At 42.6% G+C, this 24,420-nt stretch overlaps 1 long non-coding RNA gene across 7 annotated transcripts in view; it reads right to left on the bottom strand.

Annotated features, from left to right (window-relative positions):
* Nucleotides 1-24,420, bottom strand: part of LOC148425204 (uncharacterized) — a 29,250-nt gene that overhangs the window by 4,583 nt on the left and 247 nt on the right. The window contains exons 1-8 of one of the 7 annotated variants that reach the window (XR_015865411.1): nucleotides 15,811-19,228; nucleotides 8,203-8,337; nucleotides 7,962-8,125; nucleotides 7,654-7,846; nucleotides 7,446-7,538; nucleotides 7,044-7,174; nucleotides 6,354-6,401; nucleotides 6,138-6,274 (exon numbers count right to left, since the gene is read on the bottom strand). This is a non-coding gene — a long non-coding RNA (uncharacterized LOC148425204). Of the gene's footprint in view, nucleotides 1-6,137; nucleotides 6,275-6,353; nucleotides 7,175-7,445; nucleotides 7,539-7,653; nucleotides 7,847-7,961; nucleotides 8,126-8,202; nucleotides 8,338-15,810; nucleotides 19,229-24,420 lie in introns of those variants that run through there. The other 6 variants (XR_015865410.1, XR_015865409.1, XR_015865408.1 and 3 more) reach the window with 6 other exon arrangements.

The raw sequence follows: 24,420 nt of genomic DNA, 5'->3' as shown, positions 1-24,420 counted from the left end.
ATGGGTCTTCCAACAGGACAACGATCCAAAACACACAGCCAAAAACACCCAAGAATGGCTGAGAGAAAAGCGTTGGACTATTCTAAAGTGGCCTTCCATGAGCCCAGATCTGAATCCCATTGAATATCTGTGGAAGGAGCTGAAACATGCCATTTGGAGAAGACACCCATCAAACCTGAGACAACTGGAGCAGTTTGCTCATGAGGAGTGGGCCAAAATACCTGTTGACAGCTGCAGAACGCTCATTGACAAATACAGAAATCGCTTAATTGCGGTGATTTGCCTCAAAAGGTTGTGCAACAAAATATGAAGTTATGGGTACCATCATTTTTGTCCAGGCCTGTTTCATTAGTTTTTTTTTTTAAATAATTATGTTAATCAGCAATTCAAATGTGATGGCTGATTTTGATTATTTAATTTTCAATTTTTTTTTATTTATTGTTACTTTTGTAAGTTTCAAGTGATTTCAGTGAGAATTGTGGGTTTTTCCTTCTTTAACTGAGGGGGTACCAACAATTTTGTCCACGTGTGTAGGTCCCAAGCATATAACACACTTCAAAGCATGTCAAAGGCAGACAGTGTTATTGTCTCAAGAAGATGTTTACAACATTCCTGAGGACAAAACAAAAAATCTCTGTAGAGCATGTTGGCAGAACATTTCAAAACCATATGGGATTGCACACTAAAAAAAAAATACAACAGAGATGCATAAATCAAATGTGGCTGCAATTACAAAGTATTACACAAGTTTTTGTGTGCAGCAAAATATTACTGTTGACTTGATAACTTGTAAAACAGGACAATGAACGGCTCTCATATCCACCGCGCCCTTTCCACCCATCCATTCATTTTCAAGCGCTTCATTCTACAGTACGATTGGGTTGTGAGGGTACCAGCTTGAGCAGGGAAGCCCAGATTTTCCTCTCCCTGGTCATTTCGTCAAGCTCCCCTGGGAGGATCCCTCGACGTTCTCAGGCCAGCCCAAACACATCATCTCTCTGGCATGTCCTGGGTCATCCCAGGCCCTTTTCCCATGCACGGAACACTTTAACAGGGAGGCATTCACCTCAACTAGCTACTCTCAATGCCGAGAAGCAACGGCTTAACACTGAGACCCTCCCGTATGACAGTGCTTCTCACCCTATCTCTTAGGGTAAGATCATCATGTGAAGGAAACTCAATTAAGTCGCTTGTATCCAGGATCTCATTTTTTCACCCACGACACATAGATGAGGGCAGGAATATAGATGTAGGAATGTAGCTTGGTCCGCCGGCCTTTCCCTCCTACCAACACTTTCAAAAATTATCCCAAGATACTTAAACTCGGACACTTGGGGCAGGATGTTATATACTCCCGACTCGGAAAGTGTACTCCACCTTTTTTTAAAAAAAAACCATGATTCTGATCATCATTGACCCAGGGCTTCACACTCGTCCCTCTCTGGGCCGTCACCTTATCGTAGTGGAGGGGTTTGCGCGCCCCAATGATCCGAGGAGCAAAGTTGTCTGGGGCTTTATGCGCCTGGCAAGGTCACCCAGGGCCAACAGGTCCAAAGTAAGGAACCAGACTAAGCATGAACCATTTTCCTCTAATGATGGATAAAATACATGGAGTCGAGTTTCCACACATTCGGACGCTGGTCACTGTGGCCCCCCTCTGAAGCCAAGCCTGAAGGTGGGGCTAGCTGGCGAGTACCTGGTAGCCAAGCCCACACCCATGGGGCTCAGCCGGGTTCAGCCCATGGGGCTCAGCACCTGTGGGATGGGCCGTAGGTCGGGTGGAGTGTGACCTGGGCGGCGGCCAAAGGCAGGAAACTTGGCGCTCCAACTCCAGCTGCAGAAGCTAGCTCTTGGGACATGGAATGTCACCTCTCTAGCAGCCAAGGAGCCTGAGTTGGTGCGCAGGATCGAGACTCGGACTTACCTCCACTCACAGCTTGGGCTCTGGTACCAGTCCTGTTGAGAGGGGTTGGACTCTCTTCCACTCTGGAGTTGCCCGCAGTGAGAGGCGCAGAGCTGGTGTGGACATACATATTTTATCCCAGCCTGGAGATTGAGGTTTACCCCAGTGGATGAGAGGGTAGCCCCTTTTTCCCTTCCCATGGGGGGACAGGTCCTGGCTGATTTGTGTTAATGCACCAAACAACAGTTCAGCGTACCCACCCTATTATGGAGGGTTTGAGGGACAGTGCTCCCTCTGGGGACTCCCGCGTTCTGCTGGGGAACTTCAATGCTCACGTGGGCAATGAGACCTGGAAGGGTGTGATTGGGGGAACGCGCCCCCCTGTTCCGAGTTGGTAAGGTCGTTGGAGCCTGTCGTGGAGGCAATGCCTGAATCTGCTGGTGGATATCAGCGGTAAGGGATGACGACAAGCTGAAGAAAGAGTCCTATCGGGCCCTTTTGACCTGTGGGACTCCAGAGTTAGCTGACAGATACTGACTTGCCAAGTGTTGTGTGGCTTCAGCGGTTGCCGAGGCAAAAATTCAGGTGTGGGAAGAGTTTGGTGAGGCCATGGAAAACAACTTCCGGGTGGCTTCGAGGAAATTCTGGTCCACCATCTGGTGTCTTAGGAGTGCACCATCAACACTGTGTACAGTGGGGATGGGTGCTGCTGACCTCAACTTGGGACGCCGTGAACCAGTGGACAGAATACTCTGAAGATATCCTAAAACCCATCGACACGTCTTCTTCTGAGGAAGCAGAGTCCGTAAGCTCTGAGGTGGGCTTCTGGGGCTGAAGTCACCATTGTGGTCAAAATAACTCCTTGGTGGCAAGGCTTTGGGGGTGGAGGAGATCCGCCTGGCATTTATAAAGGCTCTGGATGTTGTAGAGCTGTCCTGGCAGACATGCTTCTGCAACATTGCATAGTCATTCGGGACAACACCTCTGGATTAGTAGATTGGGGTGGTGGTTCCGCTTTTTAATAAGGGGGACTGGAGGGTGTGTTCCACCTATAGAGGAATCACACTCCTCGGCTCCTCGATTTCAGGAGGAGCAGGGTGGTTTTTGTCCTGGCAGTGGAAAAGTGGACCAAATCTACACCCTCGGCAGGATCCTCAAGAGTACAAGTAAGTTCGCCCATCCAGTCTACATGTGTGTTGTAGACTTGCAGAAGGTGTTGAATCGTGTCCCTTGGGGAGTTCTGTGGGAGTTGCTACGGAAGTACGGTGTACCCAAAGCCTTGATACTGCCAATTTTGTCCCTTTAACACCACATTTCTGGCAGTTAGTCGAATCCGTTTCCAGTGGTGGTTGGACTCCGCCAAGGCTGCCCATTTTCACCATTTCTTTTCATTACCTTTATTCACGGAATCTGTAGGCGCAGCCGAAGCATTGAGGGGGGGTCTGGTTTCAGAGTTTCATCTCTGCTATTTGCAGATGATGTGGTTTTGCGGATGATGTGGTGTTGTTGGCTTTTTCAGACCGTGACCTCCAACTCTCATTGGAGCAGTTCGCAGCTGAGTGTGAAGCAGAAGGATGAAGATCAGCATCTCCAAATTAGAGATCATGGTCCTCAGTCGGAAAAGGGTGGAGTGCCCTCTCGGGGTCAGAGATGAGGTCCTGCCCCAAGTGGAGGAGTTCAAGTATCTTGGGGTCTTGTTCATGAGTGAGGGTAGAATGGAACGGAAGATCGACAGGCGGATCGATTCAACGTCTGCTGTGTTCCGTACCGAGAGAGCTGAGCCAAAAGAGCAAAGCGATCTACGTTCCTGCCCATTCAAGCTGTCTTTTATGACCAAAAGAACAAGATCTCAGAGACACGCAGCCGAAATGAGATTCCTCTGCAAGCTGTGTGGGTTCTCCCTTAGAGACATGGTGAGAAGCTCGGTCATCCAGGAGGGACCCAGTGTCGAGCTGCTGATCCTCTCCGTTGAGAGGAGCCAGTAGAGGCGTAGTAGTTCGGGCATCTTGTTATTATGCCTCCCAGACACCTCCCTGGTGAGTTGGACATGTCCAACCAGGAGGAGACCCCACGGACGACCCAGGACACGCTGGAGGGACTATGCCTCTTTCTTGGTGCGGGAACACATGGGGATTCCCCTGGAGGAGCTGGACGAAACGGCCGGAGAGAGGGAAGTCCGGGCTTCACTGCTGAGGGTGCTGCCCCCGCAACCTGAACCACAATAAGCTGAAGATGATGGATGGATGGAAAGGTTTCATATTCAAATCACTTTGTAAGTTGGAGGTCCTGGCTTGAAGACGCCAACAACACCACATCATCACTAGTAGCAGAGAAGCAATACTGAGACCCCCATTGCTTTTGATGCAACGATAAATTCTGTCCATAAAGGTAATGAACGAACTCCGTGACAAAGGACAGCCTTGGCAGAGTCCACCTCTCACTGTAAACGAATTCAACTTCCCGCCGGAAATACAGACTAAACTCTGACATGGATGGTACAGGGCCCGAACAGCCTGTATCAGAGGGCTAGGTACGCCCTCTCCTGAAACAGCCCCCCACAGAATTCACTAAGAGACACTGTCTAAGGCCTTCACTCCTTCTCAAAGTCCAAAAAGCACACACAGACTGGTTGGGCAAACACCTATAAATGCTTGAGGATCCTGCCAAGGGTGTAGCCACAGAGATGGGAGAGCCCATGAACTTCCAGACTCTGCTTCTTCTGAGGAAGACTTGTCGGAGGAATTGAGGAGGTCTTCGAAGTATTCTGCCCACCGGTTTAGGCAGTCCGGAGTTGAGGTCAGCAGCGCGCTATATCCTTTGTAAATAATATTTATGGTGCACTGCCCCCCCCCCTCCTGAGACGCCAGATGGTGGACCAGAATTTTCTCAAAGTAATCAGGATCTCATTTTCCATGGCCTCACCGAACTTCTCTCATGCCCGGATTTTTGCCTCGTCAAATACCCAAGCTGCACTCCGCTTGGCCAGTCAGTATTTGCCAGCTGCCTCTGGATTCCCACAAGCCAAAAAGACCCAATAGAACTCCTTCTTCAGCTTGAAGGCATTCCTTACCCTTGTCAACCAAAGGTTTCAGGGATTTACATCACGACAGGCGCACTACCTCACGAAACTTCAATCAGCCGCCTCGATAATGGAGCCGCGGAACATGGTCCTCCTCCCCCGAAACGTGGGACAAGTTCTCCCAGAGTTGGGAGTTGAAACTCCTTCTTAGGTGGGACTTGATATTCCCAGCAGACCCGCACAATACGTTTGGGTCTGTCAGGTCTGACCGGCATCCCCCCCATTTTCCACCGGGTATGTCACACCGGGACGAGCCCCTGGGGATTACCCAGGGCACGCTGGAGAGACTATGTTTCTCGGCTGGCCTAGGAGATAGCCATGGAGTGATACAGGATCAAGAAACATTGCGTTTTACTTGGTCATTTCACAAACAATAGTCCACCATCGTCTGACAGAGTGTCGGTTTCTTCTGATCCATGTATAGTGTTAGGTTGAATTCGTATTCCTGTTTGTACTGTCATTTACAATTCTAAAGCAACTGAAAGTAAGAGCATACTGCTGACAGGAGAAAAAGGGACAATCTGTTTATATACAAGTAGTATTACGGCACAATATATTTTTAAATGATTACATTGATAGTGACATTTGAACTCCTGCACACATTTGTATTTGACCATGCCATATTAATGATTCATTATCAAGCCTACAGAATTTCTCATTACTCCACCATTATCAATTTACATAAATGAAACATTATTTATGTAATTAATATTCCCTCAGTTCCCTCCTTAGCGTAATATTTTCTCCGTTGTTTTCAATTGGAAATGACCCAATAGTTTTCTTGACACTGTGCATTTAACATAAGAAAATCTGCTGCACTATTGAAAATGTGTAGCAGGTTAGGGTTTTGAAAATCTCAAAGACAACCACACATGACATGATGTGTTGGTATATGATGTGAAACTAATGTACACAACTATGGCTAGCCTACTTTGCGGTAGGTTAGCCATAGCAATAATTATATTAATTGGTAAGTAAGGAATCTGTTGAAACCTTCCCATTTATTCATGGTGAATTTGAATGTTTTGAGAAATTCGGCTAGATTTGCAAGCAAATTCGTGTTCTAAGAATAATGTTCTCATATACACTTTTATAGTGATTTATTGGCATACGGCTAAAAGAGCATTTTAATTTTGCTTAGAATTAAAAACTCACCGAATCATTAATTCTCTTAACCAGATTCAAAATCATTTGCTTCCCTCCCTCAAGAAGTTTTTTGTTGGCCTTATCAAATGCTTCCTCATGCTGAGCATGGTGCTTCCATAGGTTTTGCAGTCGGCAACTTGTCTTAACTGTCAAAGCACATGACACAAATCGGTCGTGTCAAAGAACAATCTATTCAAATGAAGCAGAAAAACCTAACTGTTTTACCTGCTCTTTTGTAGCCACCTGGTCAAAGGGGACAAGTCCAGTGCTAACCTGGAACAAATAGATTTAGTTTTGAACGACTGAATAATTTAACCAAAATTATGAAAGAACTCCTTACACTGTAAATGAAAGTACGATTAATTAACAAAAAAGTTTAAATGTGTATTCCTGTTTATATTGTCATTTAATGCAATTCTAAAGCAATTGAACGTAAACGCATTCTGATGACGTACGAAAAGGGGCAGTATGTTTTAGCGGGGATTAATGTGTGTATAAGAGCAATGTAGAAGAGTTAATAAACTAACACAGTTTGATAGCGTGCATTTATTGAAGACTATCAGATAGGTGATAATTTGTGACTGCGAGACTTGTAGATAAAGCGAGGTGAAATGTCACTTTAAACCACAATCCTGCAAGCACATACACATGGAGGTGAGTTTGACTCTTCAACCTCCACACTGAATAGTTTCGGTGGGAATGTCTGCATATGCCTGTGTCAGTGTAAGCCATATATGAAGATAAACACACACACACAGCCATTGGTGTGACTTAAAAATGTAATAATGACTGTATAATACACTATAAATCCAGTGGATCTGGCTCAAGTCTATTAATATTAATAAGCCTATAAATAGTTGTAGTACTGGTGACTTGACACAGAACTTAGAAGATACTGTAGTTGTTGAACTCAACCAGAAGTTGGATTCTTAATGATGCTTATTGGCGCTGAGATGATTTAGCTTTTCAGAATTGGTCAGTGGCTGCAGTACTGGACCAAGTTCAGTCTTGCTCAAAGTCATTATGTTGCTTCTCTCCATCACACACTGAAATACACGAAAATACAGGGTAAAAACACACAGATATGCACAGGAACAATCAGACTCCAGGGAATTGGAGATTCCCTATATATATATATATATATATATATATATATATATATATATACTGACATACAGAAAAATAAAGGGTCAAAACACACACATACTTAATGGACTTCTTAATTTCTACTGTTATTTTCGGATGCATGCTAATTTTATACTGTGGACCTTTTTAAGCCAAAAAGTGTATTAGCTGTGAAAAGTATGCATAACTTACCTCCTGAAATGATTTCAGAGCATTTGAGGGGGCTGCAGTGGTATTTTCCCCTGTCATGAGTTTGTTTTGGGACTTTTTACATAGACCAGATTCCTGAGATTGAAACGGCATACAGCATCATGAGTTTAAAGCAGTCAGCACTGTTTTTTCTGATTGCTTTTTTTTTCTATTTACTATAACCAATCTCATCACATGCTGATATGATCACCTTGTCTCTCCATGGCCAATCAGAGTCTCCGTAATCGTATGTGATCTCCTCTCCTGGGTAAATGTCCCATGTTGCAAACAAACACAGGTGGGGCTTTCCTTGCACATTTAAAGACTTCATTTTGGCATTTGGGTTGATGTGGTCATCATTGACCAGTCTTCCCAGCGAGCCACCCTCGTTTGCTGCATCAACACTTGAAAAAGAAAACACATTCAAGTATATGCTTGGAAGTGTAGAATATCATGATTTACGATCCTATTAAATAAATTTAAAAAAAAAATCTGGTTAAACATGGACTTGATAAACACCACCAAGCTCTTCCATTGAAGCGAAACATTGAACATGAAGGCTTTCATGTTGTTATGGTACACCCTCTGTCTTCTCTCACATTCTTGTATGTTGATAAGTTCACCACGATATTCTAGCAAGAAGTCTCCTTTTTCAAAAGAAGCGCAAGCAAAGACTCCTCGCCCTAGAAATGAAAAAACAACATTAATGATGTAAGGTGAAAGATTCAATTGTCAAATGTCATTGTGAGATTTAGCTTACCTTTGAATGCATTGATGTATTTCACATCAAGTCCAAGCTTGTCTTTTCCAGAATCAATGTAAAGTCTTGCTTCATTTTTTGGATCCAGACACCTTCGCCTTGGCTTTTTTTTTTCTGATTTTGAATCAAGAGCTCCTTCATTCAAATAAAACCAACAACAACAAAAAAAAGTGTTTTAAAGGCACTACACAAAAGGCACTCATTATTCAATTAATTCATCAGTACGTGACAGAATTAAGAGTGAATCTGTCACAATGCAGAATCCCATCAATGTGCAGTATGCATGTCCGCCATTTCTTCCAAATAAGAAACAATTATTATGGTAGAGCATGTTGAATGTGAATGACAGATGTGTCCACAGTTTTATTTATGTGTTTGTATTACTGACTAAGAGTTGTGCCATAGGAGGGCATTGTATTTATTTGTGTTACTTCTGGGCTACCATGCCTGGAACTTCCTTCCTGTGTGCGCGTAGTGTGTTTTTTTTTTAGTATTGAGCTGCAGTTGTACAGAGCCTGACGTGTGGCCAGCGGCTGTATTTAATAAACTATGCCCTGAAGGCTAAAGCTTATTTCTCTCAATCGTCATCTTTTCCTCTCGAATACAACGTGCTGCTTGATAGATAAAAACGCAACAGGTTATGGGCCCAGGAGTTGTTCGGGAGAAAAGTTTGCCGACTTCCACCGTGTAGAGAAAACACGAGAAGTGTGCCGACGGGCTAGCGTAGCAGGTGCAGGCTAGCATCATGGATCACCGAGGGACAAGCAGGTTGCCTCGACTGGCATTTGACGGAGATGAGAGAAAAAATGAGCTGTGGGAGACGGAGATGAGAGAAAAAATGAGCTGTGGGAGACCAAGATGTTGGGACACTCCCACCTACTAGGGCTGAAGGACACGGTCCTGAGAGAACCAGCTGGAGATGAACAAAGAGCAGCCGACGAGAAGAAAAATGAAGACGCATATGCCGAGATGATACTACTCTTGGATGATAAGAGTCTCTCACTGATTATGAGGGATGCACCCAACGATGGAAGAAAGGCTCTAAAAATATTGAGAGAGTATTATGCCGGGAAGGGAAAACCCTGCATAATCAACCTATACACCACACTAACGTCGCTTCAAAAGGCTGACAACGAGAGTGTTATGGACTATATTATTAGAGCTGAAACCGCCATAACAGCACTGCGGAATGCAGGTGAGACATTGGGAGATGGTCTGCTTGTGGCTATGATACTGAAAGGACTGCCTGAGAATTATAAGCCATTCGCCATACATGTAGCGCACACAGATGATAACATAACATTTACAGATTTCAAAACTAAGCTAAGAAGTTTCGAGGAAACAGAAAATATACGCGCTGAGTCAAGTGACAGTGTAATGAAGACTCAGGGTAGAAGTGTGCGGCGGCCCACCAAAACAAATGCACGTGACCGGCAGAAATACGACACAGACATGGTGTGCTTCAAGTGCGGCATAAAGGGCCATCGAGCTAAAGATTGTCGACAGAAGACATGGTGTAGTCGCTGCCGTAGTGCCACACACAAAGACGCCACATGCAGGCGCAAGGACAAGGACAGTAAGGAACGACGGGATGGAGCATGTAAAGCCTCGGGAGGAGATGGTGACGAGGACTTCGCGTTCAAGACGAGGGACAGCGACATCAGCACCCAACAGCAGCCAGAAGGCGGCATCCAGGAGAGAGGACTGATGGTGGACACCGGAGCCACGTCCCACATCATCATCGACCATCGACGTGACCAGGTTTAAAAACTTTGACAACACATTCAGACCAGAAAAGCACAGCGTTGAGTTGGCAGACGGCACCCGTTGCAGCGGGGTCGCACAGAAGAGAGAGCTTGCTGAGGTTTGCCTGATAGACAATAAAGGACAGCGACAAAAGGCGACGCTGAGAGACGCTTTATTCATACCATCATACCCACAAGATATCTTTTCAGTGAAGGCAGCCACTGCGAGAGGAGCCACGGTCGTTTTCAAGGAAGGCAAGGATGCACTGATAACAAAGAACGGTACCAGATTTGATATACATGTGTATAACAAGTTGTATTATTTGCATACTGAGGGTGAGTCTACTGTTGACAACTGTAATGCATGTCATGACATTCAAACATGGCACGAGATATTAGGCCACTGCAACTACGGTAATGTTTTAAAGCTACAAAATGTGGTTGATGGCATGAAAATCAAAGGTAAAGCATGTAGGCCTGAACAAGAGTGCGAAGTGTGTATTCAGGGAAAGTTTGTACAAACAAAAAACAGAGATCCTGATACTAGAGCAAAGGCACCCTTACAGTTAGTCCACACAGACCTTGCAGGTCTTGTGCCCACAGAGTCAATTGATGGTTACAGATATGTGCAGTCATTCACTGATGACTACTCAGGTGCGGTGTTTGTATATTTTCTGAAAAAGAAAAGTGACACCGTGTTAGCTACTGAGAAGTTTCTAGCAGACGTATCCCCTTGGGGGAAGGTGTTATGTCCCAGGAGCGCCAACGGATGTGAGTATACATGCAATGATTTTCAAACACTGATGAGGAAGAATAAAATCAGGCATGAGACGTCAGCTCCGTACTCACCTTACCAGAACGGGACTGCAGAGCGGGGTTGGCGCACTTTATTTGAGATGGGTTGGTGCATGTTAGTGGAGAGCAAGCTACCAAAACCACTATGGCACTATGCAGTACAAACAGCAGCGATTGTACGCAACAGGTGTTTTAACCGGCGTACAGGGCAGACTCCCTACCATCTGCTGACAGGCAAAAAGGCTAACCTATCTAAAATGCAAAGATTTGGTTCGGTATGTTACACATATAAACAAGACAAGGGAAAACTGGATTCCAGGTGTGACCAGGGACGTTTTGTAGGGTACGACAAAAACAGCCCGGCGTACTTCGTTTATCACCCAGACATAAACAGAGTGCTTAAACATAGGCTGGTGAAGTTTGTAAGCAGAACAGCGGTAGAGAAACAGACAAACTGACGAGACAAATCCAAATGACGATGACAGGGTGAGACAGCCTAGAGGTAAGGAAACCACACAGGAGGTTAATAAGAGCACAGAGGAGGCTCACGAGCCAAGTGTACTAAATATGGATGCACCTAGCGGTAATCTAGCACAACAGAGTGTGACAGTTGTTGAACCTGAAAGCAAAAGGTATCCGGCCAGAGAGAGGAGGGAACCAAGTCACTTAAATGACTATGTATCTGAAGATAGTGATAGTGATGTGGTTCACACTACAGTAGATTACTGTTATAGGGCTGTATGTGGTGTTCCACAAACCTTTGGGGAAGCTATGAGATCAGCTAACTCTAAAGAATGGAGGAAAGCAATGGATGAAGAGGTCCAGTCGTTAAACGACAACAACACATTTACTGTGACAACCCTACCAGTAGGCAAAAAAACAGTGGGGGTTAAATGGGTTTACTCCATCAAGAGTGATGTAAATGGAGAAGACAAATACAGAGCAAGATTTGTGGCTAAGGGATACAACCAGGTGATGGGAATAGATTATGGGGAAACGTTTTCACCCACGGCAAACATTACGAGTGTCAGGGTTACAAAAAGCGGGCCAGGAGAATCTACTCACACACCAGATGGACGTAAAAACAACTTATTTGCACGCGCCCATAGACTATGAAATCTACATTAATCCACCAGAGGGTTATGAAGAGAAAGATGATGGTCTAGTCTTTAAGCTTGAAAAGTCACTTTATGGCCTTAAACAATCTGGGCGTAACTGGAACAGAGTGTTACATGACTTGTCTAATTGGGGAGGGGTTCACACAAAATCCAGCCGACCACTGTGTTTATGCAAAAGAGTCAAAAGACAAAAAGGTGATCATAATCATATAGGTCGATGACTTGATCATTACAGCCAACAATGAGATGGTTCGAAGAGAAGTGAAAGAGGTGCTCGCAGGAAAGTTTAAGATGAAAGATCTGGGTTGCCTTAAACATTTTCTGGGTATCGATTTCTGTCAGTCAAATGGATGTGTAAAAATGTCACAAGAAAGGTACATTAACAAGGTGTTACAGCATTTTAACATGCAAAACTGTAGAACCAGAGAAACACCCTGCGATCAGAAGCTTGAATATTCTGTGGATGCTGTAAAGATGGATGATGTCAGACTGTACCGGGAGGCTGTAGGCAGCCTGATATACCTATCCACTTGTACCAGACCAGACTTGAGCTTTGTAGTGAGCAGACTATCACAGTATTTTGCTGAGCCTACAGAGGAGCAGTGGGTTACTGTTAAACATGTTCTAAGGTCCCTCAAAGGCACTGCTGATAAAGGTCTATGTTTCAGAAGAAACGACAATGAGAAACTAGGCATACAAGCCTATAGTGATGCTGACTGGGCATCTGATACCAGCGACAGGCGCAGTACCACAGGATACTGTGTATATCTCAATAAAACCAGCTCACTAGTGTCATGGAAATCTAAGAACCAACCTACGGTTGCCCTCTCAACATGTGAGAGAGAATACATGGCACTGGCTTCTACCATACAAGAGTGTTTATACCTAGAGCAGTTGCTAGAGGGGATTGACAGTTACAAGTATACACAGCCAATTGTACACGAGGACAACCAGGGAACAATCGCTCTTGCTAAAAACCCCGTAAACAGACAGAGGGCTAAGCATGTGGATATAAAATACCATTTTATCATGTCCACTGTAAGTGAGGGGAGAGTAACGTTGGTTTACTGTCCTACGTATGATATGGTTGCTGACATTATGACCAAACCTGTAACCAAGATGAAACTGCAGAAGTTTGAATCTGTTATTTTTGGAGTTTGAAATGAGACACAGAGCCCACGTTGATTTTTGTTTTTGTTTATTGGTAGCAGAGAGTTCATTTGTTTTGTTTCATATTGAATTCAAGAACCTGTGAACAAGTGGGGGTGTTGGATGTGAATGACAGATGTGTCCACAGTTTTATTTATGTGTTTGTATTACTGACTAAGAGTTTTGCCATAGGAGGGCGTTGTATTTATTTGTGTTACGTCTGGGCTACCATACCTGGAACTTCCTTCCTGTGCGCGCGTAGTGTGTGTTTTTTTTTTTTTTTAGTATTGAGCTGCAGTTGTACAGAGCCTGACGTGTGGCCAGCGGCTGTATTTAATAAACTATGCCCTGAAGTCTCAAGCTTATATATCTCTCTCAATCGTCATCTTTTCCTCCCGAATACAACGTGCTGCTTGATAGATAAAAGCGCAACAGAGCAACTGTCTGATCCAGGCGGAATGTACCATAACTCCCCAAATAAAATACCGACTTTTTCCCCAAAAAATGAAGGTCAAAAGTATGGGTGTGTCTTCTCAACAGTAACTTCAAAATTATATATTTTTTTCGACAGTAATAAAGTTAGATTGATATGTCCGCCACATAAGTAGAGTTTTTACACTCAGATGTGCATTTATATATCAACCGTACTCTTGCTTACATATATCACCGTAACGGGACAAGGATGAGGAAGTCCGTCTGCTCTTGCAGCTAACTAGCTGCAAATAGTTTGTGTAAATAAACGCGGAAAAGTATTCCGTTAATTACCTGGTCCATTCAATTAAATATACAGGTCTAGGATCGAACGAACGAGGCCAAGCAAGCAAAAAACATTTAACACACATAAACCTAGAGATCCACCTGTTACAGCCCGCTTTGCATATAAACTAATGCAAAAAACGTCCCGTTTTTAATCATAAAAACGTCTTTAAAAAAAAAGGCTTAACAGGCTGCCCTCTCACGAAAAAATAACCTCATAAAACCTAAGCTTACCGTACTCACGTATAACTAGAAGTATTTTAAGTGATTATTTATTGAATACTTACCTAAAAGGCCAGTCCAATGTCACTTATGCGGCAAATTGAAGTCTTTCCCGGGAAATTTGGTGCTAGGTCACGCCAACTTCTACGTCACGTCTCTGCCTCCAACGTGTGTGTTTTTTGTGTGTGTGTATGAAAGTGCAATAATAAAAAACGACCAGCAGGGTGTCATACACACGCACAGAGGTCATGCAAGGTGTAATACATTGACAGCTCCAAAAATCATATTTATAAGTTATTTAGAAAATAAATAATTATTAATTATTGTCCCAGCTGAGTAGTAGGCTAACATTTTTCTCTTTTTTTTCCAAAAAAAACCGTTCTTTTACGCCCTAAAAAAATTAAAATATAAAGCTTGAAATAGACTGACACTTGGTTTGTCAATTTATTCACAAGTGTCCACTTTTCCCAGGTGAAAAGTGGTATTTTGGCGGTCTATACCATATATACAAACGCACGCACACACACACACACACACACACACACACACACACACACACACACACGCACACGGTTTTAACTATGACAAGGGGTACTGACTGGCTCCCAAACTATCCTTGGTCTGTAGAACATAGTGAAGAGCTTAGTCATGACTCGAGATACTATCTTTCGTATACAGGTTCAGAAAAGCATAATCTTCGGTTATGTTGTGAAGTGGAAAAATGTTTCACAAAGTCATCCATGTGGGCACGTGCCCTCCTTGACTCGGTACTGAGAGTTCCATTGTTGTTCTGAGGTGAGTTTTAATGAGTTTTAAAGCAGAGACGCTTCTCTCACCGGAAGCAGTGCTGACTGGAGGAACAACAGGAATCTTGTGTAAAGTCTGAATATCTCATGGAAACCTCTTTGTAAGGCTCAAGAAACACAGTTTGTTGAACTTCATGTTTGAGGTCAGTGAGGTCTGACTCAAAGGTCTGTGCAAAGGCAAAAAGAGGCTCCTCACTTAAGAAAGTTTCACTCTTTGGGACTGCACACCTTGCACCTTGAAAAACGCCTCTTCAGCTCAGTTATGAGACAGGCAAACACTCCATAAGAGTGATCTGGGGGAAGCTTTTGTTATCACAGTTTCTCTGTCCTATCATGCTCATCACCTTGTCTGGTACACTGGAGAGGCGGTAGGCACTTCCAGTCAATTAAAACCACCACCTAGTGAAACGCACGCATACACACACACACACACACACGTGTGCACACTTGTGAAGTCAAAGTCAAGTCAAAGTCAAAGTCAAAGTCAAGTTTATTGTCAATTTCTTCACATGTGCTTAACATACAAAGGAATCGAAATAGCGTTTCTCACTATCCTCTGCGTTTTACATGTACAATAACAAAGTGCAGGTGCGCAAGATGAGACAAACCTAAAAACTAGATACTTATCTATAGTAATGTAAAGTGCAGTATGTTTGATCTACTTTGCCTAGTGTTGCTAAACTACTTAACAACTAACAACTAAAACTGAGAACTGAATACAAAAAAACAGGTATGGCAAGAGTATCCCAAGACAAGACATAAGTAGCAGCATATGACAGGACAATCCAACAGTACGAGACAAAGCAGGACAACTCTGGCTGTGGTTGTCCCAGTTGTGTGCATTTGAGGTAGTTGTTATAGTTCTAAGTGTAATCGCTAGTGCAATAGAAGTATAATTATAAATAAACATGGCAGCATCAAGTCTGTGCAAATTTTGCAAGTGCATGAGTAAAGTTTGAGTTTAGGTGGGGGGGCCAGCAACAAAAAAATACACAACAAAAAAATAAAATCACCAACACTGAAATTGGAAGCCCTCATCCAGTGACGCCGGAGGTGAGGTTCCAGCCCTGTAAAAGAAAATTTAAAAGCGAGTAAATAAATAGTTTCACGAACCATCAAAAATGCCTAAATACTAAAATCAACCCAAAACAGGTGTTAAAAGTCCAGTAAAACAAATCACAGTCGGAACGGGGGAGAGGGCGCTGGCTCCCGCTCGGGAATCCACGGAGGTGGACGGCTGGGACGTGGAGCACCTCCGGCTGGACCAGGTGACCACCGCTCGGACGTGAAGGTCCCGTAAAACCAGGTAAAACAAAGCAGCAGCGGCTACAACGTTCAATGTCCGCTGCATAGGGAAATTCAAGAAACGATCACGCACCATAGAAAGAGACTCATATATGTAGAGCAGACACTCACGTCACAGGGACGACAGGAACACAGACGCTCATTCGGCTGTGTTGCCGATCGCACTGGGTTTAAGAAAACCGTTTACTGCGTTGTGCCCCTCAGGGCCTTACTTTAAAAACAACCTAGAATCGAAATCCACGATATCAAATTGGCTATGGGATAATACAAGGGAGGTACCCCGCGAAGTGAGTAGACATCTAAGCAAATGGATCAGTGAAGGGCAAGAGACTGACTGTGTTTTATAGCGGGGCCTTGATTGTAAATTGGCCACCGCTGTGAGGTGCAGGGTGCAACACCTGCCACCAGGAGGCAGCTCTAGGACCTCATGCCACAGTTCTATCGTGAGTAGTTACAAAACTGTATTTATATTGCATTTTGCTGCTTAATTCAAACTTGAATGGGTTAGCCATGGGTCCCAAGATTGCTGGTGATGTTAAAGACAAATGTAAGAAGATGATTTATATGGAAAAAAAGCTGGAGATAATCAAGAAATATGAAGCTAGTTTAGCCTACACTACCCTTACTAGGGAATATGGGCATAACAAGCGCCACTCAAAGGTAAATAAATCCTTTCTATATTTTTTATTTATGATGTTTTCTGATTGTATACATAAATATACGTAGCACTTACTACACTATTTTGGTACTAACTTTTAATATGTATGTACAATTATGATGTTTTTACCTGGAGTTCTAAATGCATTAGCTATTTATTATAGGTTTGGATTGCCCGCCATACGGTGATATCGCTTTACGAGCCCAACTGCGGAACGGATTAATCTCGTAACACAGGGGCCCACTGTATTTGAATCAGGCCATGGGTGCTTATGTAAGATCTAGGGCCAAGTGGATAGAAGGAGGAAAAAATACTGCTTATTGCAAGTTAGAAAAGTACAGTGAAGAATACAATTCAATGTGTTGTCTAATAATCAATGGGGAGGAATGCACAAATCCTAAACGTATATGAAATGAAGTCTTCACATTTTACAGTAACCTTTAAAAATATTCATACTCAGAACAAAATGTCCAATCCTTTGTTGATAAAATAATTAATGTGATTCCGATAATTGATGACTTTCAAGAAACTTGTGGTAAAGTCTTAAGAATGGATGAATTGGATTGTGCTATCAAAAACATGGCATCTGACTGCTCACCAGGATCAGATGGTTAACAACAATTTTTTATAAACGTTTTTGGGAAGACATACAGTAAAACCTTTACTGTTCCTAGCTTTAACTGAAAGAATACATCAAAGAGAGCTCATGGAAACAATGAAACATGGAGCAATTAAATTGATTTCAAAACCTGAAAAAGATAAGACATTCTAAACAACCTGACACCTAAACACTTTTAAACACATACTATAAGATTTTCACAAAGGTCTTGGCAGCAAGATTGAAAAGTGGCATCTCTAAGATAATTAGCTCAAAACAATCAAGATTTCTTAAAGGCAGGTTGATACATGATAAAATCTGCTTGGTTCTGGACCTTATTGATTATAATCACCGAATGGAGGAGGATGGTTTATGTTGTCTCTGCACTTGAGACCATGAGACATTCAACTCAATCGATTTTTTTTTAAATTATTAATACATTGAAACACTTTGGATTTGGTGACACGTTTCTCAATATGATTACATGTTACATGCTGATATTAACAGCTGTGTTTGCTAGGGTTGTCCCGATACCGATACTGGTATCAGTATTCGCTCCGATACTAGCGTATTTTATGTACTCGTACTCGCCACCACACCCGATACTACAACGTCATTAACAGACTGCCATGCTATGTGCGACGCGCACTGGATTCAGAGCGGAAGTTTTGAGGGGGGGGGAATGGGCAGCCAAACAGGTGGGCATGGTGTGTGTGTTTGTCTAATGCCGCGTCAGATGGAACGTGACAACGTGCGTCGTTTACGCTCGACACGAGTCGTTTTGTGAGTGCGAGTCGCTAAATGCTCGTTAGCTTAACACAGTAACTATGGTTCAACAGCCCAGCTGTTAAAAAAGGAAGCAAACGCTGCACATATAGCAGTTGTCCCGAGTTCTCCCTTCCGCCATTCTACAAGCCAGGTCAGCGCTCTTGCTTGGCTCCGTTTTTGTATTGATAGCTCAGCTGGCCGTGTTGGGTAGCTCCGGGTGACCGCAAAGCAGCCGCCATGATACATTCCTGTCCCATGTGTCCCGTTGAACGTTCCCGAAGCCGATTGGCTGTCGCTACGCTAAACGCGACAAAAGTGTAAGGTTTTGAGACGTATGTTTATGTTATATGTGCACAATATTTGCCTCAGGGATTGTGGAGTAGAAGTAGAAGTATTGGCATTTGGAAATATGTTGAAGTTGTGAAAGTAAATTGTCAAAACAGTGCCATGTTTCTTCAGGAAACATTATTTTTTTAAAAATGTAAAAAATTGCAATTTTAAAGTCGTTGTTATGGTATTATTAAGTACTCGAATCGGTACTCGGTATCGGCAAGTACTTAAATGCCAGTACTCGTACTCGGAAGGCAAAAAATTGGTATCGGGACATCCCTAGTGTTTTCCTCTCAGAGGGGACACGTTCCAGGTTTAGGGTGGAAAGAGGCATCAGACAGGACTGTGGCATTTCACCTCTTATTCATTGTAGCCACTGAATTACTTGCTCTAACTGTTGTAAATTCAAACATTAAATTAGATATTAACAATCAATGATTAATTACAAGTCAGCTTGTTGTGTCACGATTACAGAAAGCAGGTTCAACAAACTCTTGAGTTTAACCCTGAGCTCTGAGTTGACTTACTCCGAGATGGGAAACTCTGAGTTTTCAGTTCCAGAACAGCTGACCTGCGTTAGTTCAATCTACTTTGAGTATGTTCACCCTGAGTTAAGCCCGTGCATGAATGACAACAATAAAAAGCCATCATCAATGGAGCGCTGATGCTACAAGTCACTATGGCAAATGAGACCCACTATAACTGGAAGCACTAGTGCATGCTTATGGTGAGTATGGATCATTTATATATACAGGAGGCCCCCGGTTTACCAACTCTCCCTCTTACGAACTTTTCGACTTATGAGCGTTGACCGCGGCGTTTTTTGTCCCCCACTTACGCACAAACCTTTCGTCTTACAAACAATCCGACATGCCGCCGGTAAATGTGTTTGCACAATTATTTCCGCTTTGCTGCATCAACGAAGTTAATTGTTCACGCTTGTCACGGTCACGCTGAACGCTATTGCTCTTACAATGTCACAGTCACTGTCTCAGTCACGGTGTCAGTCATGGAGTCAGTCACGGAGATGCCGATATGCTATTAGTCGATTAAGGTCACAGTCCCGGTCTCACTCACGGAGATGCGGACATACTATTGGCCGGCGTCACGTCAATCACAGAAATGCCGATATGCTTGGCCGAACGCCTTCATCTAGCTCAGTGTTTCCCAATCTTTTGATCACCGCGTCACATTTAAAGCCTTGAGAGTGCTGTCCGCGGCACAGTCATTGCCGTAAATTTAGACAGCGGACCGGGGGATAATCTCCCGCGGCACAACTGACAATATCCCGCGGCACACAGCGGTTGAAAAACATGGATCTAGCTTGATGGCACAGCTGGTCGGTGTGTTGTGAAGACTTTGCAAACTTTATCTGTTTGACGTGGCTGCTAAAATTGCTAGTGGCGGTAAGGGAAGAAGTAAGAGGATGATGACAATAGAAACGAAGCAGAAGATAATAAAAAAAAAATACGAAGGAGGCGCACGCATAGTTAACCTTGCTCGTGAGTATGGCCGTAACCGCTCGGCAATCTTCGAAGGGCAAGACTTTCCTTGCCGGGGTACGGACCTCGGTCGACAACAAAATGGAGAGGCTTCTTCTATTATGGATTAAAGAGAAGGAAATCGCCGGAGATATGTTTTAGTTTGAGAAAAGTTCCAGTTTAAGAAAATAAATAAATAAATTCTGCAGGTTGGTCTCTGCCCCCCTCCACCTCCACCCAGCTCAAGTCACGTCATAAATGTCATTTTTCCTTTGTATATGTTATTTAACTGTACAGTAGATTAAGTTACTCATTTTTAATATGTGTATAAAGTCGTGATGTTTTTACCTAAGGTTTTTGCACGCGTTGCACGCATTCATTAATTAACATAGGTTTGGATTGCCCGTCATACGAGCAGTTCGAGTCACGAGCGTAGCCGCTGAACGGATTAAGTTCGTAACACGGGGGCCCACTGTGTATGTGTGTATATATATATATATATATATATATATATATATATATATATATATATATATATATATATATATATATATATATGTTGTTTTTTTGAACAACACTGCTGCAGCGGCTAAGGAGAGACAATCGGCGTGGGAGACAATTGCTGCCTGAGTCAATGCGTAAGTTAATGCAGTTTTCGTTTAACATTTAATCACACTGTCATATAATATTGCAGGTGAAAACAATGATGTTCAGGTAAAAATTTTATTATCATTTAGGTGCAATCTCACGGGCATAAAGCGCACTTGGCAGCAACTGAAAAAGAAATATAAAAACTTAACTTGATTGTAACTCACTTCGGCTGGAAATATATTTAACATATTAAACGGTCGCATATGTATCATCCAGTGGCCATTTCAACGTTGTGTAGCTGTATCCAGTTTAGATTAACAGGTGAATTCTACTCAGCCAACAGAAAAAAGGCAGAGGACTAGGAATCAAATATTACATTGTGTGTGTGTATGTGTGTGTATGTATGTGCGCCCCCGTGTTATGAACGTAATCCGTTCAGCGGCTACGCTCGTAACTTGAACTGCTCGTATGACGGGCAATCCAAACCTATGTTAATTAGTGAATGCGTGCAACGTGTACAAAAACCTTAGGTAAAAACATCACAACTTTATACACATATTAAAAATGAGTAACATAATCTACTGTACAGTTAAATAACATATACAAAGGAAAAATGACATTTACCTTTGGGGCGACGTGACTTGAGCTGGGTGGAGGCGGAGGGGAGCAGAGACCAACACGTAGAATTTATTTATTTATTTTCTTAAACAGGAACTTTTCTCAAACTAGAACATTTCACCGGTGATTTCCGGCGATTTCCTTCTCTTTAATCCATAATAGAAGAAGCCTCTCCATTTTGTTGTCGATCGAGGTCCGTCCCCTGGCAAGCGGTTACGGCCATACTCACGAGCCATGCGTGTGGCTCCTTCGTATTTTTTTTTTTTTTTATTATCTCCTGCTTCGTTTCTATTGTTATCATCCTCTTACATCCTCTTCTTCCTTTATCGCCACTTGCAATTTTAGAAGCCATGTCTAACAGATAAAGTTTGCAAAGTCTTCACAACATTCCTTCCTTCCGTTTTTCACTCATTTTTCTCTCCTTCCTTCCATCCCGACCAGCTGTGCCATCAAGCTAGATAAAGGCGTTCGGTCAATAGCATATCGGCATTTCTGTGATTGACGTGACGCCGGCCAATAGCATCTCCGTGAGTGAGACCGGGACTGACACCATGACTGAGACAGTGACTGTGACATATTACGAGCAATAGCGTTCAACGTGGCCGTAAAGAGCGTCAATTTCTGATTCGGTTGACGTAGCAAAGCGAAAATAAATCTACTTATACAATGGCCGGCATGTCGTACTGCTCGTATGACGGAAGGTTTGTGTGTAAGTGGGGGACAAAAAACTCCGCCGTCCACGCTCGTAAGTCGAAATGTTCGTAAAAGAGGGTGTTCGTAAACCGGGGGCCGACTGTATGTGTGTGTGTATATATATATATATATATATATATATATATATATATATATATATATATATATATATATATATATATATATATACACACACACACACACTATCTGCCTCACCCTGTGCCTTTTCACTGCGGTTTTATTTTCCATCTGCAAAACTAAATATGTCAACAAACATTAAACTTTAAAGGTTAAAGACATTAGCCAGACTGTGGAAAATCAGGTAAAAAAAAACGTGTCTGCAAACATTATATTGGCGACATGCAGATATACAGCATGCAGCACGCGCCAGTTGCACGTATCAACCCAGTTTGTGATGATTGCGCATTCAGAGGTGGGCTTGACTCTTTGCTGCCGCGCCTCTCGTTTCATCCCTATATTTGAACAGGATATAGGCAAATTCAGTGATTTTAACGATACAAAAAATGTTTGAAATTAGTCATAAATGAAAATCAGTGGACAAATAATATAAATGTAATGTTATAATTATTTATTTTTTTTCTTGTCATGATTAGAGGTGAGGCCTCACCTGCCTCCCCTGACCGCACGTCCCTGGTCATTAGCTATCTACCATTCACTGACCTGTTTATGCAGAAATGACACGTAAAGGAGGACGATGTGAGCTGCCGCCTTCCCAGGTTTTTTCTGAGAAGTGCCCCCCCAAACAAACTGGGGGGGCAAAAAGTTTTCTCTTTTCTAGGGGGGGGCTGGTAAAATATAGTTGAGAAACACTGCTCTAATCCAATATAAATATAACGGCAGTGTGAATAACGAAAATAAAGGACATTTGTAATTATTTCGAAATTATACTTCACTCATGTATAAATGTGACAACACTAACCCCAGGTGTGTCACAGAATGCCTTTGTCTCTGTTAACCGACTTAGACGTTACAATAACAAAAACTACTACAATGAGACTTTAGCAAAATATGAAATCAAGAAAAGTAAATGAACATCCCAAAATACACTTCAATATGAAGGAGGAAAAAAGTACAGAAGCGACCGCATCTCGAGGTTTCACTGTATTTGATTAATTACAATAGGTTTTTCCTTGGTTTTTGGTGTATTTTTTTCACCACGCGAGTGACTTCACTGACACTACACACTGAACTTTGTGTTGATATTGTGTCATCAAAAACCTGCTGGAGGTTAAAAGTCCCTGCAGGCAACTCACTTGGCAAACTGAACTGACCTAGTGTATACCAGGTGTGTCACTAGACCTAATAAATTAGGAATTATGACAAGATACTTATAAAGTATTAAATATAATGAATAAGCTTATGTCAAATTTGATATACTGTTTTTAGGTAAATGTTTACAGTTAAACGTTAATTGGCCCAATGTAAGTCAATGGGAGTTTTAGGAATAGAAAATGAGGATTTGTGGGAAAAGGATTAATATTTGCAATAAGAAAAAGACGTGAAGTCCTCATGTGAATATGGAGAATAATATATTTGAAGTATTAAAATAGATAAACAATTGTTCATCTAAGAAGTGATGAGAGTGTGAACACTGTCAACGCTGGAACAGCGCACCCTTTTCACGTTGGTCTGGTACTTTAACCACCGTACCAAGCAGCCTGTAAATGAAATGCAGATAAAATTCCACTTGACAACGACTGTCTCCCATTTGGAACGACACAGATAAAATTCTAATTGACAACGAATGGGAGTGTGACAACGAGTGGGAATGAATGTTGCATTGGTTCGAAAAATATGGAATTATGGAAAAAATGTATGAATTATGGGAATGTTGGGAGTGATAACGCGCTCACAAGGCAGTGAAGCAACCATGTGATTTGGCTCGTTTCGGAGGTTGCGTCGCGTTGCACTTCTTATAAACACAGTTCGGTGAGTTGTTGCTGTGTCGACTCAGTTCACTGAGGTCATGTGTTGGTCACGTGATTGATTTGACTCGATAGGCTCACCGACGCCGGGGTTGTTCCCTGTTCCCTGAGCTCGGAGCACGCATCGGCGCATCGGTGTTACCTGACGCATCACTACTCACAGGCGATGCCCTCGAAGGCGCAAACAACACGGAGTTCACAACATTTGGCATGTGTAATGAATGTGCGTGTGTACGCTCCCACAGCTGTTGGGAAAAATGGCTGCCGCGACAACAAGAGCTCTTAACAAAATAAAAGATGGCGTAAGAACGAAGTTTCCCCAAACGAAACGTAGCAAACAAGGGGGCAGAACAATACGTACAAGCACGCACCATTTGCATATATATATATATATATATATATATATATATATATATATATATATATATATATATATATATATATATATATATATATATATATAAGGGTCTTAAAATTGTCTTGCAATAGATTGTGATACAGCGTGATACGTAGGCCTATTGCGTCATTATATGTGATGCTGTCAAAACTTTAAAAAATAATTTAAAATAAATATCCACGAAATTTTATTAAGTCTGAATTACACATCGTAGTTTAATATAAGAAGATCATCATTTTATT

The sequence above is a fragment of the Hippichthys cyanospilos genome, chromosome 4 (assembly GCF_059441005.1).
Source record: "Hippichthys cyanospilos isolate Australia breed blue-spotted pipefish chromosome 4, RoL_Hcya_1.0, whole genome shotgun sequence".
Taxonomy (NCBI): Eukaryota; Metazoa; Chordata; class Actinopteri; order Syngnathiformes; family Syngnathidae; genus Hippichthys; species Hippichthys cyanospilos.
The sequence above is the reverse complement of the archived record's forward strand: the minus strand, read 5'-3'. Positions and strand labels throughout refer to the sequence as shown.